The 24,384-nt window shown below is 40.2% G+C and overlaps 1 long non-coding RNA gene across 1 annotated transcript in view; it reads right to left on the bottom strand.

Annotated features, from left to right (window-relative positions):
• The window catches only part of LOC143372286 (uncharacterized), a 158,467-nt gene that overhangs the window by 84,108 nt on the left and 49,975 nt on the right, over window positions 1-24,384 (bottom strand). The window contains exon 3 of the long non-coding RNA XR_013086263.1: window positions 21,116-21,174. This is a non-coding gene — a long non-coding RNA (uncharacterized LOC143372286). The remainder of the gene's footprint in view (window positions 1-21,115; window positions 21,175-24,384) is intronic.

The following is a 24,384-nucleotide window of genomic DNA, read 5'->3' as shown; positions in this document are numbered from 1 at the left end:
GTGGATGTCTGTCTTAAGACGATTGTGAAATTTTAAGGTATGAGTCTAAAGGTCGAACGATGATATTTTCTAGAATATTTCGTGTCACTGAGCAGTTTTTATAAACAATTAATACTAGTTATGAAACTAGAAATTAGAAGTGTTTACAAGAAAGTGTGTAGGGTAGTTGCGAACAGGGGTTGCTTCGTAAGCGGAAAGTTTGGGTTCTCCTCAACTTGGAATTTTTTTTTCCTGAAGCAGATCTGAAGAAAACGTCTTTACGACGTCTTTTGAAGTTCTTTAAGACGTCTTCCGGACGTCTTTAACCTTTAGAGGGCCGGGATATTTTCACTGAAATTGTAAATTTTATTTACTGAAAATTGATGCATATATACCACCAAAATGGCCGGCTAAGTATCCAAATTCTTAGGTGGCCACTATAGTGGCTAGCCCGGCCCTCTAAAGATTAAGACGTCCTTTGGAAAGAAACCTTCAGTTGGGCCTTTATGTTAAGTGACGTTGGGCCTGCGTTGGTTACAATCGTTGGCCCATTTAAAAATGGCGCGACACCTCAACAGTTGGCCAACCGATAACACGTCGTTGGCCCAACAGACTCCCAAAAAATAAATGCTACTAGGAAAACCTTTCACATGTTTGTGAAAATATTATACTGTAACATTTCCTGACCTCTTATCCATCAAACTCTTTCATCCTTTCCCTGTCAATCTAAATTTTTGACACTTTGTAAAGCCCCTCTAAATAAAGAAGCTTTAAAATCCCGATTATTCGGAATACGTGTCCAAACATTTCGAGCAGAAAACCAATTGAGGGGCTCAGTGGAAAACACGCGCATGCCACATGTGCATAAATTTTCGTTTCTTCGTACCATTAATTCATACCCTGCAATGTAGGGTAATTCCAGCACCTCCTAACATAATAGCAAAACGGCAAACTGCCTGTTTCCCACTGGGTCCCATTATTTTAAACAAACAGGCCAAATGTACTAAAACACACGGAGCACTCCGAAGTAAAAGAAAATCACATTTTCCAAGTATACGAAACGTCGGCCAAAGAAAAGCGTACAAAGTACTTTAAACTCGAGAAATTAAGAGGAGAATCGCAGAATACTAGGAGTTTTTCGATTACGCTGCGAATAAATTCCCTTCGGCTCCACTTAGACAGAATTCCGTGCGATTCCAGTTGCAGCGGACTTGTACGTATAAAATCGCTGCAAGCGAGCGGTGTATGCTTTCAATTAATTAAATAAGTGCATCGCGCGAGCGTTTTCCGTATAACGCGATGCGCTTCATGAAAACATACCGGCGTGTAATTGATCCAGTCCTCGGAGGATCGCTGGAATAAGCAATTATTCAATCACGCGTGCGGAATGGGCGCGATTCGTGCCAGGCACAATTAACCCGGAAACGTCCAACTTGAACGCGCGTACCCGTTTGCATCGGTGAAAACGATTGCTAAATCGACGGGGAGCGTTCGATCGCTGTTAGAACGTTTCGCAAAGGATCCCTTTAGAGGCCGTTTAACCGATTTGAATATTTTCAACTGCCGGATAAAGGGGTCAGCGAGCAGAAATATAGAGGGAAAAACTATACCACTGGCGAAGCGGCAAGAAACGATGCTGCTCGACATACTTTCAACCGGGTTCCTGCACATTAACGTGCTAAATTATTCTGAATCAACGTGCCACTGTATTTTCTTGTCCCCTGGAAACGCGACAAATTAATTTTTTTCTTACAGACGCGTTGACGTCCTCCAAAAATTGAGAAAAAGTCACCCTCTGGGGAAGAGGGTGGTACAAACGGGGGTGTGGTGATTGTACGTGAAAAAATTAGTCGATAATATGGAATATAGTTTTGTCGTAACCCGCTTAGTTTTCTAGAAAATTGACTTTGAATTTCGGCTAAAACTATACTTTGGTCCACGCGAATTAGGCTAAGATTCAAAGTTTATTTCCTGGATAACGAAACGCGATATCAAAAAATTGTAGGTTTTCTATATTTTCAACTTTTTTTTATGCGGGAACACCAGTTTTCTGCCTGTAGCACCGGTTACGGGATAGGTACTCTGTAAGTCAGGAGTGTCGAACTTCCCCACTCCGAGAGCCGTACGAGTCGGGCCCCCGGTCAGCCGGTTCCCCCACTTATTTTTCTCCAGGCGTTGCACGAGACCCGGCAGGGAGAGAGTAGGTGTGGAGGGAGCCGTTCTCCTACGACTCTACGGAGCAGGCGAAGAGGAGAAGGAGCCACTGCGGCTCCCGAGCCGCTAGTTGGACACCCCTGCTGTAGGTACTCGCAAAAGTGTTAAAATTAGAAGCATCAATTCCCATTCATATTACTATAAACTACTTTTAATTAGAACCATCTACTAGAAAAATGCTCAAATAAATTTTGGTAGAAGAGTGGAACGAGAAGAGCGCGAATTTTATTTAAAAAAATAAAATAAAATAAATATTGAATTTGGGCGAGCAATTTCGTGAGTGTTCTATGATACTTCAACGAATGGCAATTTTTTGTGTTAACTGCGTATTATTTTTTAAGTGGAAGTATCCTAATTGAAGTATATTAATTACGGGTTAGAATAGCATGGATTTGTAATGCTAACTTTAACATTGATTTAACTATTTAAAGTTTGTCGTAAGTACGTATGACGGATAGTGTTTTTGAGTAACTTTATTATCATTTACACAGAACACGAGTGTTTGGTTTTAATGGTTGCAATGTTCTAGCTGGTGCCACGTGTTTAATTCCAGTGTGTCTTCTTTGTCTGTTTATTGATTTTTTTAAACAACTAGAGAGTTATATAACTTTTTTAGGGAAACCTTCTGCTGTACATGGGAGAATATTTTATTATTACCTTTAGATGCATGAACCTCCAGATTTTCGATAACTATAACTTTTTTATTTTGTTATTAGAACTTCTGAATAAGCTTAAAAATGATGAAAGATAATTAAATGTATAAAATCATTAATAATTAAATTCTGTACAACCGATTCTATTCCTGAAAACGTTACAGGAAGTATGAAAAGTGTTCACAGAACATAATTAAAAATGAATCATGAATATTATACAATAATTTATGCTCCAAATGTGACCATACTATATAACCATGTATAATATGAAGTAGTAATTATAAGTAGATCCTATAATTATACAACTGATCCCAAAACTAAAAAAAAAATCATTTTTCAGAAGTAAAAGAAGTTCAAAAGAATATAATCCTTAATTAATTAATTAAACTAAAAAAAAATCATTTCTCAGAAGTAAAAGAAGTTCAAAAGAATATATTCCTTAATTAATTAATAAAAAAATTATTTTTCAGAAGTAAAAGAAGTTCAAAAGAATATATTCCTTAATTAATTAATTAATTAATTTTTTGAACTTCTTTTACTTCTGAAAAATGATTTTTTTTTAGTTTTGGGATCAGTTGTATAATTATAGGATATACTTATAATTACTACTCCATATTATACCTGGTCATATAGTATGGTCACATTTGGAGCATAAATTATTACAATTATATATCCTTAAGTATATATAATTTTTGAAGTCCCTAATATACATATTTATATAATTAAATTCTGTACTTCCCACTTACAAATAATTAACTTCCACCCAGTCCTCGAGACGATTTGAATACCATTAAAAAAAAACAATTTCCCCAAACCCAGTAACATAATCCACCTCTTACCCCTCCTCTAATTTCCCCAGATCAGTCCATAGAACCGCGAAACTGCGAACCGTCCAAGAACATCCAGAAAGTGAGGCGAAGCTTCCACTATGTACACGACTGAAGCCCTCTCGCAGGGACCTCCCTTCATTCGACGAAACGGCCCGTTACTGTTGGCTGCTGATATGGGCAATTTATTGTCCGGATATCAGCCCATGGTTTGTCACTGTGCATACACACGCGCGGATGCTGTCAGAGCGGGGTGTAAGATCACGGGGTTAGAAGCTTAGGGTGGGATGACCAAGCCCCTCTCTATAGAGACGTTGGGGCTTCGCTGGTTATAATACGCCTCCGGCAGAACGTTACACATCCCATAAACGTCACCAGGCCACGTAGCCAGCAGAGAAGAGACGTTCTAATTTTCAGTAGGCGCGAACCAACGCTCCGGTTGTTTCCATTGTATCTGCCGGGCCACGGACAATTCGCCCCGGAATTGAATGTACCCGAATCCGAATGGCACAGTGAATCGTCGTGATTAACGTTCCTTAAGCACCGTGCCGCAGCCATCGTCGCGGCACGGCACGGTCGATGACGAACGCCAATATCCTGGATGTTACGTACACAAGCCTGCATCGAAACGGCCACGGGGATCGTATCAAGCATCGAGACGGATACTAATACGACTCCAGGGTCTGATATCTTGCACACGGCTGTTCTAGGAACTGGCGAATTCACGCGCGGTCTGTTTACGCGCTTCCCGAGAAATCTTGATGCGGGCACGGTTAACGGGGGCTGGTACATGTTGACGCCTACGTCTGAATTGATCTTCAAGCGGATAAGTTCGATGCCTCCATCCCCCTTAGATCTGGCTGCGCGCAATGGCAAACGCTTGCTGTACATAGCTTGAGGATTAGTCTTCTTTTTGTTTGGTAATCGATGCATTGGAAAGCATTGAGGAATTCGGTTTCTCTTATTTGGTAAATAATCAGTGGGTCGAAGAGCACTGGGTTTCTTAAGGGGGTAGGTTACCCTCGATAGCCCTTAAAAAGCCTTTTTTCAAACGCAAATTGTAAAGTGATAAATAACTGTAGAGAGAAGGTTTTTTCTGGAAAACCGCTCCAGCAATTTGGACGAAAGTTTAATGAGAGACGCAGAAGACCATTCCCTACGATGTGTCGGGAGCAGATTTTCGAGATAGATTCTTAAAAAAAAGATAAAAAATATTTTTCATACAAGAAATCGATATAATCGTATTTTTCAACATAAAAATTGTATTATTTTTTTTCTCGAAAATCTGCTCCGGACACATCGTAGGGAATGGTCTTCTGCATCTCTCGTTAAATTTTCATCCAAATTGCTGAAGCAGTTTTCGAGATTTTATGTTCACCATCAAAAGGTACACCGGGTACATGCCTTTACGTTTTTACTCACAACTTTTATGTACATAGAGATACTTAGACTTTTCTTTTTTGGTGTTAAAACTCATAGAATAACGATTAAAACTAGAGAAGAAACATTCTCTCTACTGTTATTTATCACTTTACAATTTGCGTTTGAAGTAAGGCCTTTTTAGGGCTATCGGGGGTAACCTACCCCCTTAACACTTTGGCGGCCACCTTTCGAAGCGAACTTACGCTCACTGTCAATCTCTTGCAAATGTTCCAAATGGGTATTCAATGGTTTTTGCAAAACATGAAAGCAGAATATAGTATCGTGTCACTTCATTCACTTTTGAAGCAAACTGAACCTTGTATGGGAGGAAATGGTGGTCATATTTGCTGTAGCATTTATCTAACTAAATACTGCTTTGCAACATTATGCGGGGTGGACATTTCTTACGCTATTTTACCTCGCCTCCCTTAATCTTTACCTGGTGGTTTCAGGGTCTTTTTGGATCCAAACGAAACGTCGATGGCCATAGGAAGAAATAGTAACAGGGTCATTCGGGGGAATATGCCACAGTTAAATTTGGAACGCGATATCTCGCAAGTATAAGTAGACACAGGGAAAAAGATAAAACCATATGAAAGTGTAACTAATTCTGTGTGATGACTAATAAGTAGAGATACGTGACTTTTATAGTTGATTGAGAAACGTGCAAATACAAAAGTCCTGGAAAGTGGCACATCACCCAAGTGGTGGATAAATATGCCACAAGGTCTGAGGGTAATATGACACAGGCTATGAAGTACGAGCTAATCACTTAAATTTTGGAGAATCAACAATATTTTAAACTATTTAAGCTATTAGTATCTAATAACAAATATTTGAACTCGATGAAACGTAAAATATATTTGAAAAAATAGCTGTTTCTTACAAACTAAACAGTCTCCAATCTCTATGCTGTCTTCATGGACCCACTTTTTGCAACAAGTAGTTTTTACCCAGTCGCATTTAGATCCTTGTTTATCGTAACAATATAGTTCACATATTGCACAGTAGTTGGCATTTTCTGCACAAGTCGAATCGTCGTAAGAAATATCTACATTCTCAATTTGTTCTATATTGTAGTACGAGCCACCTTCACCATTCGAATGGCTGCCTTTAAACTTTCTTCTGACCAAGCAACACGGTTTGAAATTTGTACATACTTCTTACAAGGTTCTAACACGAAAAAACAACTCGACGTCATTAAATAGAAAGAGTTATAAAAATATGAGTTTGCTGCAAGTGGCATATTATTCCACACGGTCATACAAAGAAGGATTGAAAGTCTCTCCACAAAATACATAGTTTTAACGGATGTGTGAGTGGTTATAAAATTCGTTTGTTAGTACACTTTATCATAATTTACTGATTTTTCGTAGGACTGTTCACACAAATGTATAATCTGCATTCTAGTTACAGTGTGAAATTATATCAACACTATACTTTCATAACTTACCAGGATTTACTGAAAATAAAAGAAGGTGAGAGCCACAATCTATTGCCGCCTTAGCGGTTTCACTAAATTGAACGAAATTAGTGCGAATGTAACGCTCTCTGTGTATTATTTAAAAAATTATTGAGAAGCGGCATATTACCCCGAGTGACCCCAGAGAAAACCTTATTATGAACAAAGTAAAGAGTTCCCCTGTCAAACAGAGTATCCTTCAAAATGCCCGTGCCACGTAAGAAGACAATCTTCTTCAGAGATACCTAAATAGTTATTAAAATTAAAAGTTCCTTTGCACCTAAAATCCCCAAAGTATCCATCAGCGAAGCATTAATAATTCGCATGATTACGATCGTGCAACACCAGGAGGGTTAGTCTAGCTACGGGTGAGTGACTTAGTCGGGGAAAGAATTAACGCAACCGGTTTGCAATTTGCTAAATGCGGCCCTGCCCGCTGGCATTTGCATATACAATACCGAAACAATTACTCGAAAATGGCTGCCGCGGTCTTAGCGGGGCTGTGGCTGATACAGGCTCTAGGGGTCGGGCGAGTTAGACCGCGCAGCGGCGTAACGGGAATAGGAAAAAGACGATATCGTTCCATTAGCCAGAAATTGCAACAGCGGCGAACCATTACTTAAGTAGGAAAAGACGGAAGCGCCGGGGTTTTCGCGGCGTTGCGCGAGAACAATCGTTCTCGAGGAGCCGAAACTTCGAATGGACGACGACTCTTCGACGGGGACGGGCGTCTCTCTCGAAGCTTTCCATCATGGTAACGTCATGAAAACAATGAGAGAAAAGGGCCACGGTAATCCAGCGGCGAAGTCTGCACAGAATTCGGCCCGGGGAAGTTACCTTTCAATGGAAATTTATGACCGACGACGATAGAAAGTGGGCACGATTTTGAGAAGCTGCTCCGCTGCAACCCCCGATAAGCGCTTTCTGTTGATTTTCTTCGAAACTATAATTGTGCAGGGTTGGCGACGCGCGCCTTATAAACTGTCGGGATCGAGAGATTTCTCGTTGGCGCGTTCGGGGAGGTGGGCGACGAATTGTCCAGTAGGGAGTAGTCATACAAATTTTCTAGAGATTGCTTCAGTCACAGGAGTCTTGGTGTTGCGAAAGTAACGGGAAAATACTTAATGGACTATATCACGCGGTTGTCCGTTTACAGTCCTGTGCAGTTGCTTTCGTATTGACAGGTAGTAGAAAATCAAATACGTGATGAAATAAGATGAAAATCATGAGTGTTGTGCCGCGATAATAATAATAATAATAACAATAATAATAATAATAATAATAACCATATCACACAATAAACCGGACATCACAATTATCCACAAACAAAATAAAATAACACAATTAATCGAAATATCCATACCCAACACAACAAACATACAAAAAAAAAAACAGGAGAGAAAAATGAGAAATACATCAACCTAACCGAGGAAATTAAAGACATGTGGCATCAAGACAAAGTAGAAATAGTACCAATAATACTGTCAAGTACAGGAGTCATACCACACAACATTCACCAATACACCCGCGCATTACAACTCCCTGCAAACATATACATACAATTACAAAAATCAATAATTATCGATACATGTATAATCGTCCGGAAATTCTTAAATGCACCATAACTCAACAGTAAGTTGACGAAATATGAAAATGCATGTCCACGTCCACCTCCCACTCGACCGCACCTTCTTCGGTAGATATAACTACTGAATCTAGAAGAATCAGGGAATTCGCAGAAGACAGTTCGGACAAGGTACATCTGTGGGATCTCGACGGTCTTGTAAACATAGCCTAAGTTCTCTCGACTTGTTCAATAAAAGAACGATTATTGAACTTCACCCGGAGGATTCCAATCTTTTAACCGCTCACGAACTCCACGTACCTAATCCCAGAACTGCCCTGCGAAGCCACCGTGCTCCGTTTTTCAGCTATTAAACATGCCAAACACTCTGTGTATACAGGGAGGACCGTTTAATTGGCACACCTAAATAACTCCCAAATTAGGCGTTGATTGAAAAACTGTTATGTACAAAATTATAAATACAAATTGATGCATATTGGAATGCTATGCTTTGAAAATAATTGAAGACTGCAGGGGGTTAATAAAGAACACAGATCGTTTGTTCGCGACGTGTGATTGAAGAGGTGAGTGTAGACACGACGTAGAATTTGTTACACAAAAGTGGCTAATAAATTTCTTTTACGAGAATGCATTCCGCAATGTTTCGTGTGAACTGTTTTACCTGCGCACTCCTTCCAATCGCCTAACGTATTTGGTTGAGTTACTGATCCCAGGGGAGGAAGTATTCAGAGGACGAAAAAAGGGTGGGGAATAACAAATAGTCTTGACTGAATTGCCACGGAAGCTCGCTGTTTGACGATTCAGTACGCGACAAAACATCCGCGAAATTGGAAACGGTCCCAACGTGAGGAAAATCCATTCCTTTTCCTCCGGTTCCGCCGTCCTTTTTCCTTGACCAGAAGGGATATATGCGGCGATACCCATTAACTGATAATTGAGATGCGGATAACTTATGGAAAAGTATTCGATTTATCAATCACCTGAAAATTTTGATTCTTCGTGTCTGGTAAAGATGAGTAGACGACCACGTGAATATCGCGTACTATGTAATAATAAATAAACGTTGTACGTAGACAGCGGGAAATATATTGTTAATTACAAAATTTCGATGTAATACAGTGAAAAAAAATGCGAATGGAGAATTTTTTGGGCCAAATTTCAAAGCATTGAAATTGAATAAAATTGACTTCATAAATGTCACTTGACTAAAAAGTAATAGAGTAATAAATGTGTTACAATCTGAAGTAGCGCTGCTCACGGTCGCTCCCACGGGAGCTTGGGGTTCTCCCACTCTCGTCCGCGTTGTCAGGGATACCGCGCGACGCTATTCGCGAAGACGCTAGCCCGGCTAGACCGTCATGGTAGCCTGCTTAGCGTCGCGCGGTCTCCTTGACAACGGAAGGCACGCTGTGCGAGAGAAAGATTGGAAGGGGAAGCAGGCGCGTGAGGGGCCCCACCGCTGGTCACCGCTGATCTGAAGCATTTGAATCTAGGTAATGAGTTTTTCGAAGCTTCTTTTCTGCATGCTACAACTCTAAGTAGATATGCCATTGTAATGTTTCTATATATATAATTCGTTTATAATTCGTGACCGTTATGGCCTACCCAATAGCAAAATTCCTTACGGTAATCCCATCGAGTCAAGACGTGGTCTTTCTATATATATAGAAACATTACAATGGCATATCTACTTAGAGTTGTAGCATGTAGAAAAGAAGCTTCGAGAAACTCCGACCATCGAGAAGTTTCCCAAATACGGTTATAGGCCGCCCGCGAGCACAGACGTGCGGGCGCGGAACCGCGGCCCGCGAGGCCCGCGCTTGAAGACGCGTCTGTTGATTTCTGCGGCCGCGGATAGCAAGGATTGGGTATAAATTAGAGACCCGCAAAGGCATTTCCTTCTTCGCTGTTCCGAGAGAGAGGATGAGGTAAGACCAACCGCTCTCGGACAGCTTAGGGACTCCGGCAGGTTAGTTCAGCGATGATACCTGGACGCCTGCTAGAGGGAGTACGCACTAGAGTCTGTTCCTGGACGCTCGACCGACCGATATGGAGAGTACGGCGATGATACCTGGACGCCTATCGGTCGAGAGAGTAAAGAGCATCTCGAATAAAATTAGAGAGGAGAGTACGGGAGAATATTTCTAGACGCACGTTAGGTATGGAGAGTTCGGCGATAATACCTGGGTGCTAACCGAACGGGAGAGTACAGAGTAACTCCTGGACACCTCAGCAGAGTAGAGTCGCGAGAGTACAAAGCCCCTTTCTTAAATATGCGATCGCTGAGAGAGGAGAATACGGGAGAATATTCCTGGACACCCGTTTGGTATGGAGAGTTCGGCGATTATACCTGGACGCCAACCGAACGCGAGGAGTATACAGAGTAACTCCTGGACGCCTAATTAGAATAAAGTGTAGGAGTCGGAAAACGAGAGCCACGGCGCCGGGAATCGAACCCGAGCCGTCCGCGTGCTGATCAGTCGCGTTTGCCACCACGGCTACGCAGACTCCCCACGGTCCCTGTCTTTTTTTTTCTTAAGAACATGTCAGTCCTGGCACAGGCCTATATGTGTCTTTATTCAGGTACTAGCATCACAGTTACATAGAAGTTTACAAGTATAAAATTAGAACATACATATATCTATATATGTATATATAGATATATGTATGTTCTAATTTTATACTTGTAAACTTCTATGTAACTATATATAATAGATATATGTATATATATCCCAACATCTCTATACAGTTTTTCTAAAGTCTATTAGTCTCTGGGCAGTCTTATTTCATCTAAAACTAGCTTAACTATAATTATATACAGAGATAATTAACTTTAAGAAAATTGTCAATTATTGACAGTTCCTTGATCTTTGGTCCCTTTAGGAATGTGCTGCCAGAGTATGAGGGATTCCATTTGCATTCCATCAGCTGCTCCACCATGTCTTCCGGTCCCTGTCTTCCGAACTCCTCATAAATGGACGCCACCTATGGGCCTCATAGCACACCATAGGCCGTTGCCTAAATGCCGGTTGCCTACTACACAAGTCAAGTGCCGTCAGCACAGTAGAATCTTGTAAAATTGTATAAACACAGCAAGACGCAACGTCTGTCTTCCGAAATTTGTAGCCCCGTCCTATCAACCAGACAATGTATTCCTACCTAATCCGAATAAACCTTGTCTGTCCAGAATTTATCCTTGTTCCTATCCTGGAAGGCTACAGAGTTAATTTATAATGGGTTTCTGAAAGGAATGGCTTTCTGAAACAAATGAGGTTTTTGCTCAATGTCCTTTGATCGAGTAACAAGTATTTCTACCTATGAATGTATTAGTTTCCCTAGAAATTATAAGTATACCAAGCATTGATGAGATCTGTAAGAATTAAAAGAAGAGGGTGTGAAACAAAAGATCAATGCCAATGCTTCGATACTAGATCATCCAGTAAACCTCGAAACTAATCACCCCTATCGCCACAGAGTTCACACTATGGAGCTCTGTTCTATTCAGACATGCGCATTTCGTGGCCTCGCTACTGTTCAGTACACCTACATGTACCTAATCCTATCCAATTTCTATAAGTACCTTCAGAATTAATATTACCAAGTCCATTGGAACATTCTGATAGCCAAGTAGAGGAACTTCTAACTAGCTAAATCGTTCTGCTACTCCCTTTTAATATTCCTCCCCCTATGTCATTTATCATAAAAACGTGCATAACTACATGCAAAGGTTTCCAGCCGCAATTATTCGCGTCGATGCACGGTTTCGTGCGACATGTGCCGAACAGTGGCGATGTCTCACAAAGGGAGTGAACGAGATTCGGGTCACCACTCTGGTTACAATTTTGCATATAGTTAGTGCACAGCACGTGTAATTATGTACGCTACGAATAGGGCACGTTACTTTACATCTTTTGAAAAAAATTGTGTTCAAAATAATTGTGTTTATTCCGAAACCTCGATATGTAACCACGCACAAAGAGGAGACCGTAATTAAGTTGTAGTGGCAACTCAACTGAAATGCATAGACTAACCCGAGGAATAAGTATGTACCTATAAATTTCTACAGATTTTTCGCTATTTCTGCAATCAGCTCCTTATTGATCTTCTTCTTACGGTGTTCGTGTAATTTCTACCCAGCGTTTTCCTCGTAAGTGACAAGTAGGGTAGATGTCCCAATTACTGCCACTTCATTTATTTTACTTAATAAACACGCAGCGTATAAAGAATAGTGTACAAAAAAATGTATTTTAAATTGAAACTGTTCTTCTTCATATTCTTATACACTATTCCTTTTACTTCTTTATACTAGTACTATATACTTTATACTTGGTACATCTACTCTATAAGAAGAAAATGGAAGAAGGAAAAAAACCACTACTTTTTATAAACAACAGGATTGATTGCGTCGATTTTTAAAATTTGCGACAAGTTGCGAGCAGCGATGGTCGCTTTTAATTGACAAAATAATTTTCAAGAAACACGGCGTCAAAGTCTTTTGCGTATGTCGTGAGAAAATTGCAATTGGATAGCAACTGTGCCGACAGTTCATTCTCTATAAATTCCTACGAAATCCCGATGTTTGTGAGAGAGCCCACTTCACGCATAATTGGTACTGCGAAAAAGATATGGGTTTAAGGAACTAATTAAACAAAAGTGTACAGAAGCAGGGAGCAGGAATAAAGATCAAAGTGAAAATCACTCTGCTCTAATTTTACACATTTTGCCTTCAACGACGGTGGTAAGCTGTTTGAGGTCCCGCAGCCAGCCTTTGCTTACATAAACGAGTGTTTCCACCGCCGGGCTTTGTTTCTCCAAAACAATCTGCAGGATCTAATTGTTTCGAGCAGTGGATATGGAACGTCTGAGCTAAATCGGTGATCCGAACCTTATAAACTCCCCTTGTCGGTAACCCTCGCGGAGGGGTGAGATAATTTTCCTGGATGCCTGACTGACTGAACGACGGGGTGTGGCCACGGGCTGAAGGATGATCGCGAATGTAGTGGAGGAGCGAGTTCCCGGTGATAGTTCGCGGTATGTTTTTCCCCGTCCTTTGGGGTTACGCCGTCCGCCGCGCGAGAGCGTGTAAGCGCGCGTACGAAGTGGAAAAGCTCGGTGACAGATGCGAGACATTTAGCAGCGGCCTCGCTGGCGCGGAACGGCCTGTCTGCCGCTTAATCAATCTAAGGTGTCGGGACGTATTACCAGCGCAATGCTAGCGAGCTTCTAGTAGCACGAATTCACGAACCTGCTGGCCAGTCCACGTCGACATCGACCTCGAGGCCCAGGTACGTCGATATTTCCCAACTTTCGGTGCTTACCGTACGCTTCCACGAGCGGAGCATACGGAAACTCTTGGCATGCATAAACGGAGGCACGGCTGGCGCAACAGAACGTGTCGATGGCGGCGAGGCATATGGGAATTAATCATGGAGTATCGTCGGCGATTTTCTTTCCCTCTCTTTGCTGTTCAATTCACTGCCAAGATATTGGGAAGTTGCGACAAAGTCTGTAGTCCGTTACAAAAGTCTACGTGCATCCATCTTTATGGAGATGCAGCCATTGGGAATGAAGCTATCGTACTTTTTATAATAGTTCAAATTCTTGGGGTGTGTGTGAACTTTTGCAACTCACTGTGAATATGCTCAATTATTATTATATGAGTCTTTTATTTTGAAAGTGGCTTAAGTCTATTTGTCAATTGTTTTTTTTTACTGTAGTGACGTGTACAACTTGAAGTTAGTATTAAAAATTTATATAACAAATTTTTAAATATAAATGGACTTAGGTCACTTTCAAAATAAATGGGTCATACGTATATTTTGGTGTATTTGTGTGCGAACGCTGAGGAATATTTTGTGACAAAGTTGCGTGGATTGGAAGGGTAGTAAGTGTATAGTTAAAAGAGTAGGAGGAACCCCTTTTTGAGAAGTGGTTACCAAAAGGATATTTCAAAGTTTCCTGGATGGGCTGTTGTGCATTTTTTGGGTACCTGTTCTAATAACACTTCCTCGAATGAGTTTTAAAGCCTGTAAATTTCTCTTCTAAATTGGAATGAAAATCAAGTTACGACTTATTAACAAAAGTTTAGTTGAGAATTCTCATGAGAAATCACAGAAAATACTGCACAATGACGTGCATTAATAAGAAAAAGCGTGAAATGATAAATTATTACAATATGTGTTAAGAGGGACCTGACTCTACATTAAGACAAGGATCATATTACTGAGTCAATAAACACGGTCATTTCAGCCATCTTCCCTGGGCTAGTATTACTAATTTATGATCTAGAAATGGCCCTAGAATGGCCCTTTATGTAAAGGGTTTAGGTAGCCAGTGCTGTAAGTCCACCACTAGGTAATTGATTTTGCGGTTATAGATGCTTTGAGAATCTATTATGACATTCACGGGCCCTATCTAACTATGTTTTGTCCATAGCAAGTTTCGACATCGATTTGTTACACAATATTCACAGTACATTTGCACGAGTGCTGCGTATTTTTTTCATAATATCACGCGCAACATTCGTACTACTCGCTTACTCACTTTATTGTAGGATTTTAATAATCTCATTTAAAGAGAATTTATTAAATTATGATTGCAAAAAATATAGGTATATAAGGAATATTGGTTTGATATACAGAACTTTAAGTCGTAAGCCACGCTCGATCCGATTCACTCTTTTCACAATATGCAAGATTTTCACTAGGATTCTTAACGATTGTCTTCAACGGTTGTTCTCGCAGAACTGCCACGGTTCGCACCGATCTGCGTCGGTTTGGGCCAGTTTGGCGTACGTACCGGTTGCCAGCCTGAGCGCGCGACTTTTGAACTCTCTTAGAACACATTTGTTCCTACATTATTATATCACATTTCCCCAATTTTCTTTCTGCCAAAATTGCTGGCCTTACGTGACAAGGCATCAGGAATTAGCGAATGGAATATGAAAAATGGAAAATGTGAACATGTTTTAGGCAGTGGTCGTGAGAGACCGAAATGTCATGTGCGAAAACTGCCCAACAACTCTGAATTACTTGTACTTGTTTGTAGAAAAATAAAGGGTGACTCCAAGCCATTGCTGGACCACTTTAAAAAATTTAATGCTGTGTGTACAGTTAACTTTACACAATATTGACATTTCAAAACGGCCATTATTTTACCCTATATCATTTTTTGCTCGCACGTCGGAATCACATTTGTATCATGGAGGGTATCATTTATTTTCTTGGTGGCCCAATGGTTTATGGAAATTAAAATATACCAGTTCGTATTTCTCACAGCGCCATGAGCAAAATCACGGTCGTCTGTACTACAGGCTGAAACATAGTGAATTTGGCAACGCTATAATCAGTCCTATTTGAATTTTTCTGAAGCCTTTCGCTCGTTATGTCATACACTTGCCCCCTAAACGTAACCCAGTGTAGCCAAATTTTCAGTTCAACTGTTGGAGAACTTAGAAGCTCAACTGAAAATTTGACAAGATCGACTTAGCACTTCCCGTGCAAGCAATAGACGCTACATTTCTTTACACTCAATCAATTGCACCATTAAAATTAAAAAACGAGATTCCTCAACTCACACAGTGGAACCTGAAATTAAGACGAAGGGGAATACATTCTCATCGATGTTTTTCAGATTTGAAGGGGCGGGGGGTCCCATCCCTCAAGTTCTACACGTGACACGAAACTTTCCTGAACTTTCATATTTCACTTCACGAAGTTTGTAGGAACATAGTGATATATATGCCGCGGGGCATGGGGCGAGGAAGCTGTAACTCCACTCTCAGAAAGCTATCGCGTTCATAATTGTGTTGGGAACGATTCCGCTGGTATTTTCAGGCTTGCCTGTTCACAAATATTTTTGCTTCGCGTACCGCTCGATTCAATTATAATGTTAATTCGGCGAACGCCAACGACGCAGGTATTTTTAATTTGCACACACGAATACGCGAACCTGACTCGTTCAACGTCGCCCAGGACCCGGATTAAAAATTGCACACAGCAAAACACGCGCCACTGAATGCCTCGGTCTGCTGATTCGTCGAGCAGATTCGTCACGCGTCTATCTGGCCGTATTTTCATAAACATACAAAAACCCTTACTTGAGCCCGCTGGTTTCAGTTACGCAAAGAGGCAACGGTTTTGCCCCGAGTAATGGCGGCGAAACGTAATTTTCTGGTGGAATACGGGGCAGAAAATGCTGGCTAATGAATCCGGATGGTATTTAACTTTGAATGAGTAATTTGAATATAATGACAAATGACGTAGAAGAGGTGTGAATATTACCTTGTAATTAAGACTCCGCGATTCAACCTAAAAATATTTCTGTTCAGTGATGCATCTTGCGAATGCATCTCAGATCAAAATGTTGCTTACACTTTTGTCTGAATAAAAATAATTATTGTTTTGTAAAAGAGCGACCCAAAGATGAGGCCCTTTTCGCCTCGTTTTGGTCCCACGATTTTGGAACTGAATTTTATGCCAAACGATACCTTATGATGAGATATCAATGACCCGAAATTTTTAAGATGGGGTGACAATTAGTTTTTGAAATGTGGGAGATCAAAAAAGTGAAAATTCGTTAATGCGTCGGCCCATACGCTTCGATGTACGGATTTTTATGTATGTCCGATAAATTAAACAATTATTCCTAGGGGTTTTGCCGACTGCTAACAACAAATTTGGGCTAAGATTTTCAAAATTCACAGAAAAAGAATTGAAATCAAGAAACATAAATGACTGTGTAGTGACTGTAGTGGGTGTTTTTTTTAATATATCGTCACCATATTAAATCGTCCATTGTGAATTTTGAAAATCTAAGTTCAAATTCGTTGGTAGCAGTCAGCAAAACCCCTGGGAATAATTGTTTCAATTATCAGACTGACATAAAAGTCCGTACACCGAAGCGTATGGGCTGACGCGTTAACGAATTTTCATTTCTTTGACCTCCCATATCTCAAAAACTAAGTGTCACCTCAACTTGAAAATTTATATCATAATATATCCTTTGGCATAAAATTCAGTTCCAAAATCGTGGGACCAAAAAGGCGATTTCTTGGATCACTCTTTTATAATCCAATAAAGCGCTGCACGATGTAGCAGATATGATACATGTACAGTAATTTAAATAAAAACACACACGCGTAACCCAAAATGTATTCATTATTTCTTATTACGTTAGAAACTACTTTTTTCCTTCAGCGAAAAACTGTCCGTTCAATACAATTTTTTTACGAAAACACAAACATAAAAATCACCCCTATAACCCGGGAACCGGTTATTCAAACTAAAATTGTTAAATAATCAATACTCCCTCGCGAATTTTACAGACGTATTTTACATATCAAAGCACTGAACACCGTAAAACGACCCCGTCCTGATCACCCACTTACCAAGTTTCTTTCATTCTCCCTTATAAAATGCACCAGCTAATTGAGCTTTCGCCCATAATTCCGAAACGCCATTTACAAAAAAAAATGGCGGCAGTCCGTGCGCCCTGCGTTGCACTTGATTCGCCGATTAAAGGGAACGAGCAATCGAAGGGACTGTGTGTAACGAGGGAGCGCGAGGGAAGGAAACGTTAAGAAATTCGTAAGGGCGCGCGGGAACTGGAAGAGCGTTCGTTAAGTGTACTTTAACGCTATCAGAAATTCCTCGCTCCGCGCGCAACGATGACTCCTTTCATCGAGCCAGACACCCGGAGCAATGAATTTACCCAGTATTTCGTTCCTAGTTTTAATCTCGTTTCACTCAATTTCACCTTCACCCCCCGGGGCTGCTTCTTAAGTCGCATTAATGAATGAACATGCTTCAAAGAGGGACGGATCGCGGTATGTAGCTGGCGCCAAAGGGCGCCCCCGTCTTTGCTAAATTATGGCACGATGTGCTCAATAAATCAGGGACACTTATTTACACGCGCACCTGCGAAAAACGGCTTTGAGATTCTTGATGCTGAAATTCCCTTTCAACCACCCGTCCAATTTTTCTGCCACGCTCGATCGGGGAAGGGCTTTTAAACGTTTTCACGCTGAATTTATTTTTCGCGAGCGTGGTTGCATTCTATTAATGCGGCTTGTACTATTCGATCATAGGTTTATGCGGGAAAGTATTCATGACGATTCAGGACCTTGCATCAAGAGGGATGCAGTTCCATCTTTACCAACTTGGAGTAAATTAGAAAAAACTGTTTATAAAATTATTGCTTTGGCTTGCCATTGAAAAGAGAGAGCACTGATTGAAATATATATTTTCACAGAATAAGTAGCAGTTATTGAGTCGATAAGTTTTCATTTCTATTTTCGGCGAATTTTTCAAAACCGGAGCAGTCGTGTTGCGAAAAACAGTAATGGGCGCAGATTCAAAATTTGCAATAAATGGCTTATCTGTTATCGGATTTGCATCAAACGTGCACCACGCGATGTGGAATTTTCTTACGTATATTACAGATCATTACTCAAAGCTGTAAAAAATGGAGCTGCACCCCTCTTGCCAAAGGTCCTCAATTTCGCATTCGAATTTTTATACCTACAATTCTGTTGCTTATTTTGCGGGGGAGGGGGTGAGTTTTGAGTCTGTGTCGAGTTTACAGCATCCGGCTTACCTTTTGGCCCCAAAGTCTGGGGCCTTATGACTCTAGAACATGGTGACGTTTATTTCGAAATTAAGAATCTATTATATGAAATTTTGTAGAATAAACGAAGTTGGAAAATGCGCTTAAATTTAGCACGAATTCTTGACTCACTTTTTGTGTTATATGTCTTCCTCAGTGAAGATTTTGAAGTTCCAATTGGTTAAATTGAAAATAAGGTAGAGGTATTCTTCATTGATAGCACTGTTCGAGTTCAGATCAATGAAAAGCTTCGCGCGATTACAATCCAGCTGTAACTAAGCACGTTCAAAATGCACTGAAAGGGAGCACTGCAATAACTTAACTGGAATGCTTTCAAAAGGGTCGTTCTTTCGCACGGGGCATAGTTCCAAATCGTTGTAAGCACACTGCAGAAAACAATGCTAACGTACGAAGCAACTGTTCGGCGTTTGAACGCACGTATCTACTGAAATTCAGTACGAATTTCATTATGGGGATTCGCGAATGGTACATCCCGAAGTAACGATGCCTCTTGTTAGAAACCTTACACGTCATGTATGTAGTTGAGCAGAACTCTGGTGTTTCATAACATTTTCCCTCTACCCCTCGTGTAATAGAATATTTCAAACGTGTGTTTGAAAGTAATTAACTGTTAAGGTACGAAGCCAAGTCAAGATTTGTATTTTACATACAAGTTTCAAAGCTCAAACATAAGCAAAAATTTAGTACGCTTCAGTTATAGGGAACTTGGATTCACTGGAATGAGAAAAGTCTTTTTTTCTGCATATTTATTAAGGTTGAATTTTTTAATTTTTGTTAGATGAAATAGATAATTGTTCGGAAGATGTATTCGTTAATTTTTTATGATACAAAATTATGGACACACCTACTGACAGACACTTTTTGTGTTCAGCTACTATATTCGTTATAATTTTCCTACTACTGATCTTTTTAAAGTTTCGCCTTTCTGCTTTTGGCGAATCTACCCTGTATCTATAAAATCATAAGTGCCGGTTTTATTGCTTTTTTATCGATTTTGTTACGTTTTCTGTAACGCTTTAAACGTCACATTTTTTTTGTAACGCTATAAAGGGCGAATTCCACTTACGCCCAAATCGCCGGTGATTTTCATTAAGGTAGGTTTTCTTATACGCGACTGGACGCATCGTCAAGAATTTCAAAGTCGATTTTCTCGAATATGAAGCGCGATATGAAAAAAAGTTACTCTTTCTTATCGACTTATCACAAGTAAATAAGTCGAGAAAAAGGAATAAAATTTTTTGATATTGCGCTTCATTTTCGAGAAAATCAACTTTGAAATTCTTGACGATGCGCGTATAAGGAAACCTACCCTAATGAAACTCACGGGCGATTTGGGCGTAAGTGGAATTCGCCGAAAGTGGGGATATTATAAATAATACAGATATGTGTTTGGTGTCCTTCTTTCCGTCATTTATACAGGTTTAATGGCATACTGTTCGAAATTAAAATTCATGTTGCCTTTTAAAATTAAAAACTAAAACATCACGGAAGACATAGCTTTCAATCGATTATGTCACGATTTATGAGACGCTTTAAATGGAGGTTGTTTAAAAAGTGTTCGGTGTCCATCATTTCTACATTTGTCCAGGTTTAATGGGATACTGTTCGAATTTTAAATTCATGTTTGTTCGAATTTTAAATTCATGTGTGTTCGAATTTTAAATTCATGTTGTGTTTTAAAATAATAACCAGAAAAATCATGGAAGATCACGGTTAGGTCTGGGTTAGTTCAGTTTTCTTTTATATAATTGTTATTTTCCCCCATAGTCTTAGCATTTGGTATAACTATTCATAAGTCTCAAGAACACAGTTTTGATCACGTTGGAATATACGTCAACGGACCATTATTCAGCCATGGACAGTTATATGTTACATTGTCAAGATGCCGCTCAAAAAGTGGTATAAAAATTCAAAGTTCGAAAGTTATTGAAAATATTGTTTCGACAGAACTATCGTAAATAAAGATGTTCTGAATTTAAGACAGCTTGTATTTTCTATCTATATAAATCAAACAAATCTCGACATCTAAACAGCAAATGAAAACACCTGCTGAACGTAAAAATGAATTTTGTAAAAAGTGGACCAGTAACGAAGCTTAGAATATGAAATTCAGTTCTAGTCAAAATATAAAATTAAGAAACTTTTACTGTCATCGTTTTGACAACCAAAGCAATTTACCCACCACAAGTATCAATAGAATCTCTTCGAAAATATAAAATCGAACTGAACAGAATTTGAATTAAGTGAAATACAGATCATCATGATTACACTACACTTGCAATGCTCTTAATTCCACCTCCACTCTTTTAAATTTATTAAAAATTTATCAGTACCATAATTTACATACCTTAAATCGGCCCAGACGAAGTACACGACGACTTCCACCAAGTTTTTCATTAGAAATCCCTGTAACAAACGAAAGAAAAATCAATTAGAACTTCGTGATTCCATTAACAATATCCAAAAATAGGAACTACTATCCTGCTTAAAAAAAAAAACAAAGCCGCTGATTTTCCTTGTTGCGACTAATCAATAATCTAAAAATGAATTCCTGAAAAGTAAAATAAAACCAAAGTCACTCTTCATTTAACGCGGAGAACCGAAGTTCTCTGTAGTCATCAAGATATCTCGAAGTCGACCCAACACAATGACTCCAATTTTGAATTAATTGACACCATGTATATTTCAAAATGTATCTACTATTTTCCCTGCGCGAAAAGCATGGACACCTTGCATGTTGAATTTAGCATGCCTCGCGTATGCACGGTCTGTTCTCCGCGTCGAAGAGCGAACCACCTTGGGGACGTTCACCTACGACAACAACGTCAAATCCGTGACAAAAGGCGAGGCTTGAATTTAAGATGGACATCCGCGAGCAACAGATGAGTTTTACGCGAAAAAGGTGAGAGCCAGTCGGAGGAGTTCGAGTTAGTTCGGGGCTGCAAGAAAATGAATTGAATAATTTAGCGGGCCAGAACGAAGGGACGAAACGAGTAAGCTCGAGCGTGTGTTCCAAGGAAACCCCCGAAAATCCCTGGAACGAGGTATCCCGGAAAGGTCTCACTTCGTTCCGCGTCTTTCCATCGAGGCTTTCCCCGTCGCATTTTCGTCATGCGAGAAACATCCGCGCGGATGACGTTGGAAAATAATTTGCGCGCTGATGTATGACAGTGACTTTCCCTACACGCGTGCTCCGGCGTTCCACCCCTTTCCCTTCTTTTAAAATTCCGTCAGTGATTCTATTTGACATTACGTGCTGCGACTTTATGAGTATAATGAATGTCGCATTAAGCGTAACGGTGATTTGAAATTCCAGTGCAAGGGTGATCGTGGGGGTAATTAATTACATAATTATTACGTAAACTGCATATCCAGTTTCAGGTTAATTTGTTCCAATAATTACAGCACTGAACATATCCACTTGCTTAAGGAGGTTCGATACTGGAGCAAAAATGATGAGAAATCTTTGAGAAGTGTTTTAATCTAATGTTCAAAGTGTAGTCTACATTGTGTAAAAATTTCAAGCCGATTGACCGCACGGTTTTTGAAAAAATTCAATTCAAAGTTATGCTCTTATACACAAAAGCGATAAAATTTCTATAAAACTGTTGCACAGAGTCCTTAAAAATGATGAGAAAGTTCTAAAAAATGTTGCAATGAAAAGCTTAAATATTCCTGTGAGATTCTAAAAAAGAAAATCCGACATGAACCGTACAGATTTATTAGATAATTGAATAAATAGTCAGCAATGTGCTCGTATTTTTGGACTGCCTGAAGGAACTGTTTGAAACGTGGCAACGCTGTACGCCGGGTTGCCATCTATACAATGTATACTTGTACAAAGCATAGGTACAGCAAAAATTGGTAAAAACACTTTGGGCAAAACCCAGCTGTAAACACGTATTTAATAATTTGTTGCGAACCGGTACGAACGCGCAAAAGAACGCCACAAGTATGAGATGGAAAGAGAAAACAAGATGGACGCTGAGCGACGTTGCCGCATTTCACTCGCATATTTTACGCCACTTTTAATGAAAATATTGTGTTTCTAGCTGCAGTAAAGCTCCTTTTTGTTTAACTGAATTCCAAAACAAAATATGTAGTAATAATTTTATTAGGAATAGACATGTAAATAACATTTTTGTCTACATAATTTTTTTTATCTAAGATTGGTATCACTGCAGAGCGCCCATGTATAAGCACAGGCTTATCCCTCTCGCCGCCTGCCCCGCAAGTGAGGTACAGAAACATTTTAGACCAATTAGGTGATAGATTTTTCATTCTAGAAATTTGTCAGGAGCCACTCAAAATTCAGTGCACCTCTGTGCGTGGTTTCACGTCGATATTTTCTGCGGAGCATCGCAAGTATTGTCGAAGAGCCCTTGAACGTTTACTTTGAAAACAAACCAAACTCCAACTTCGCTTTATATTTCACCGACCTCAGCTCAGCCCGTGATAAGTCATCTATATAGTAACGAACCTTTCAATTTCTATATCCTCTTTAAACTTTCATGAACGTATCATGATGTAAGGATATAAGGTGTGCTCTTGCGCACCCTTCTCAAATTAGCCAATAACGTGCTCTTCCCAATAATTGACAATTGACAATTCATATTGGATTGTCAACCAATAGGACAGAATGAATTAGTCAACATTTCGATATGCGTCCGTACACTTGCATATGCATTCATGCACATACATATTTTAATACTGCGGAAATTGGGGATGCGCAGTAAAAGACGAAAATGAGCCGCTCAGCGAGCACACCTTATATCCTTACATCACGGAACGTGTCATAAATTCTCCCCGTGAAAATTAGACTAAACTCAACCTGATTCGCCACTTTGAATCATACGTAATGTCCAATTTTTCCACGAAACTCAGAAGTGACTCAAAGTACGCGCAATAAAAACTACCCTGCTGGAAGTACCTGCTCTAATAAAAATATAATAGAGGTTCAGATATTCATTAGTGTCGGCACATGTTCAAAATATGTGCAGGGCAAAGTGGACAAAACTCTCCAGACAGCACTGACTGAAGTGGCATTTCTGCAACCCTTGTGCCACTCAAAGTGTTAACACTTGCAACTTGCAACGCGTTTGTTGCATCATAACATCGCCTAGACCCATTCTAGCCTCCGTCGTTCTATACACACATCTCAAGCGGCTGTCAGTTAAAGTTCGGACGTGTCCCTTCGCTGTCGTCGGGGAACGCTGGCAAAATCCAAGATATACAAAATCCTCCGTTCTCTGCGTCAAGCGTTTCGACAATGGCGAACGGCGTCAAGCGTTCCCCGTTCCTCGGACGCGGTTGAATTATGTATTTCGTTACCGTCGCGATAACAATTTGTCAGCAGGAGGTCCAGCATGCGCCCAAACGTCCCGCCGCACAGCTACCTACACCCGCGCACCAACACTGGCGCGCACAGGTTGCGCGCATTATATAGGTACAAGGGCTACGGGAATAGTTTAGCTTTCGACCATCCCCACTGGTATGTGAAAGTTCAGGCGAAGCTCAAATCGTGGTAATAGTTTCGCCGTTTATAATTATGCACCTTTCCGGGACTAATGCGACGCCAAAGCGACGACCGTATTCATCGAGGGAGCGGGCGCGACA

The sequence above is a fragment of the Andrena cerasifolii genome, chromosome 8, assembly GCF_050908995.1.
Source record: "Andrena cerasifolii isolate SP2316 chromosome 8, iyAndCera1_principal, whole genome shotgun sequence".
Lineage (NCBI taxonomy): Eukaryota > Metazoa > Arthropoda > Insecta > Hymenoptera > Andrenidae > Andrena > Andrena cerasifolii.
Note: the sequence above shows the minus strand (reverse complement) of the source record. Positions and strands in the feature narration are given on the sequence as shown.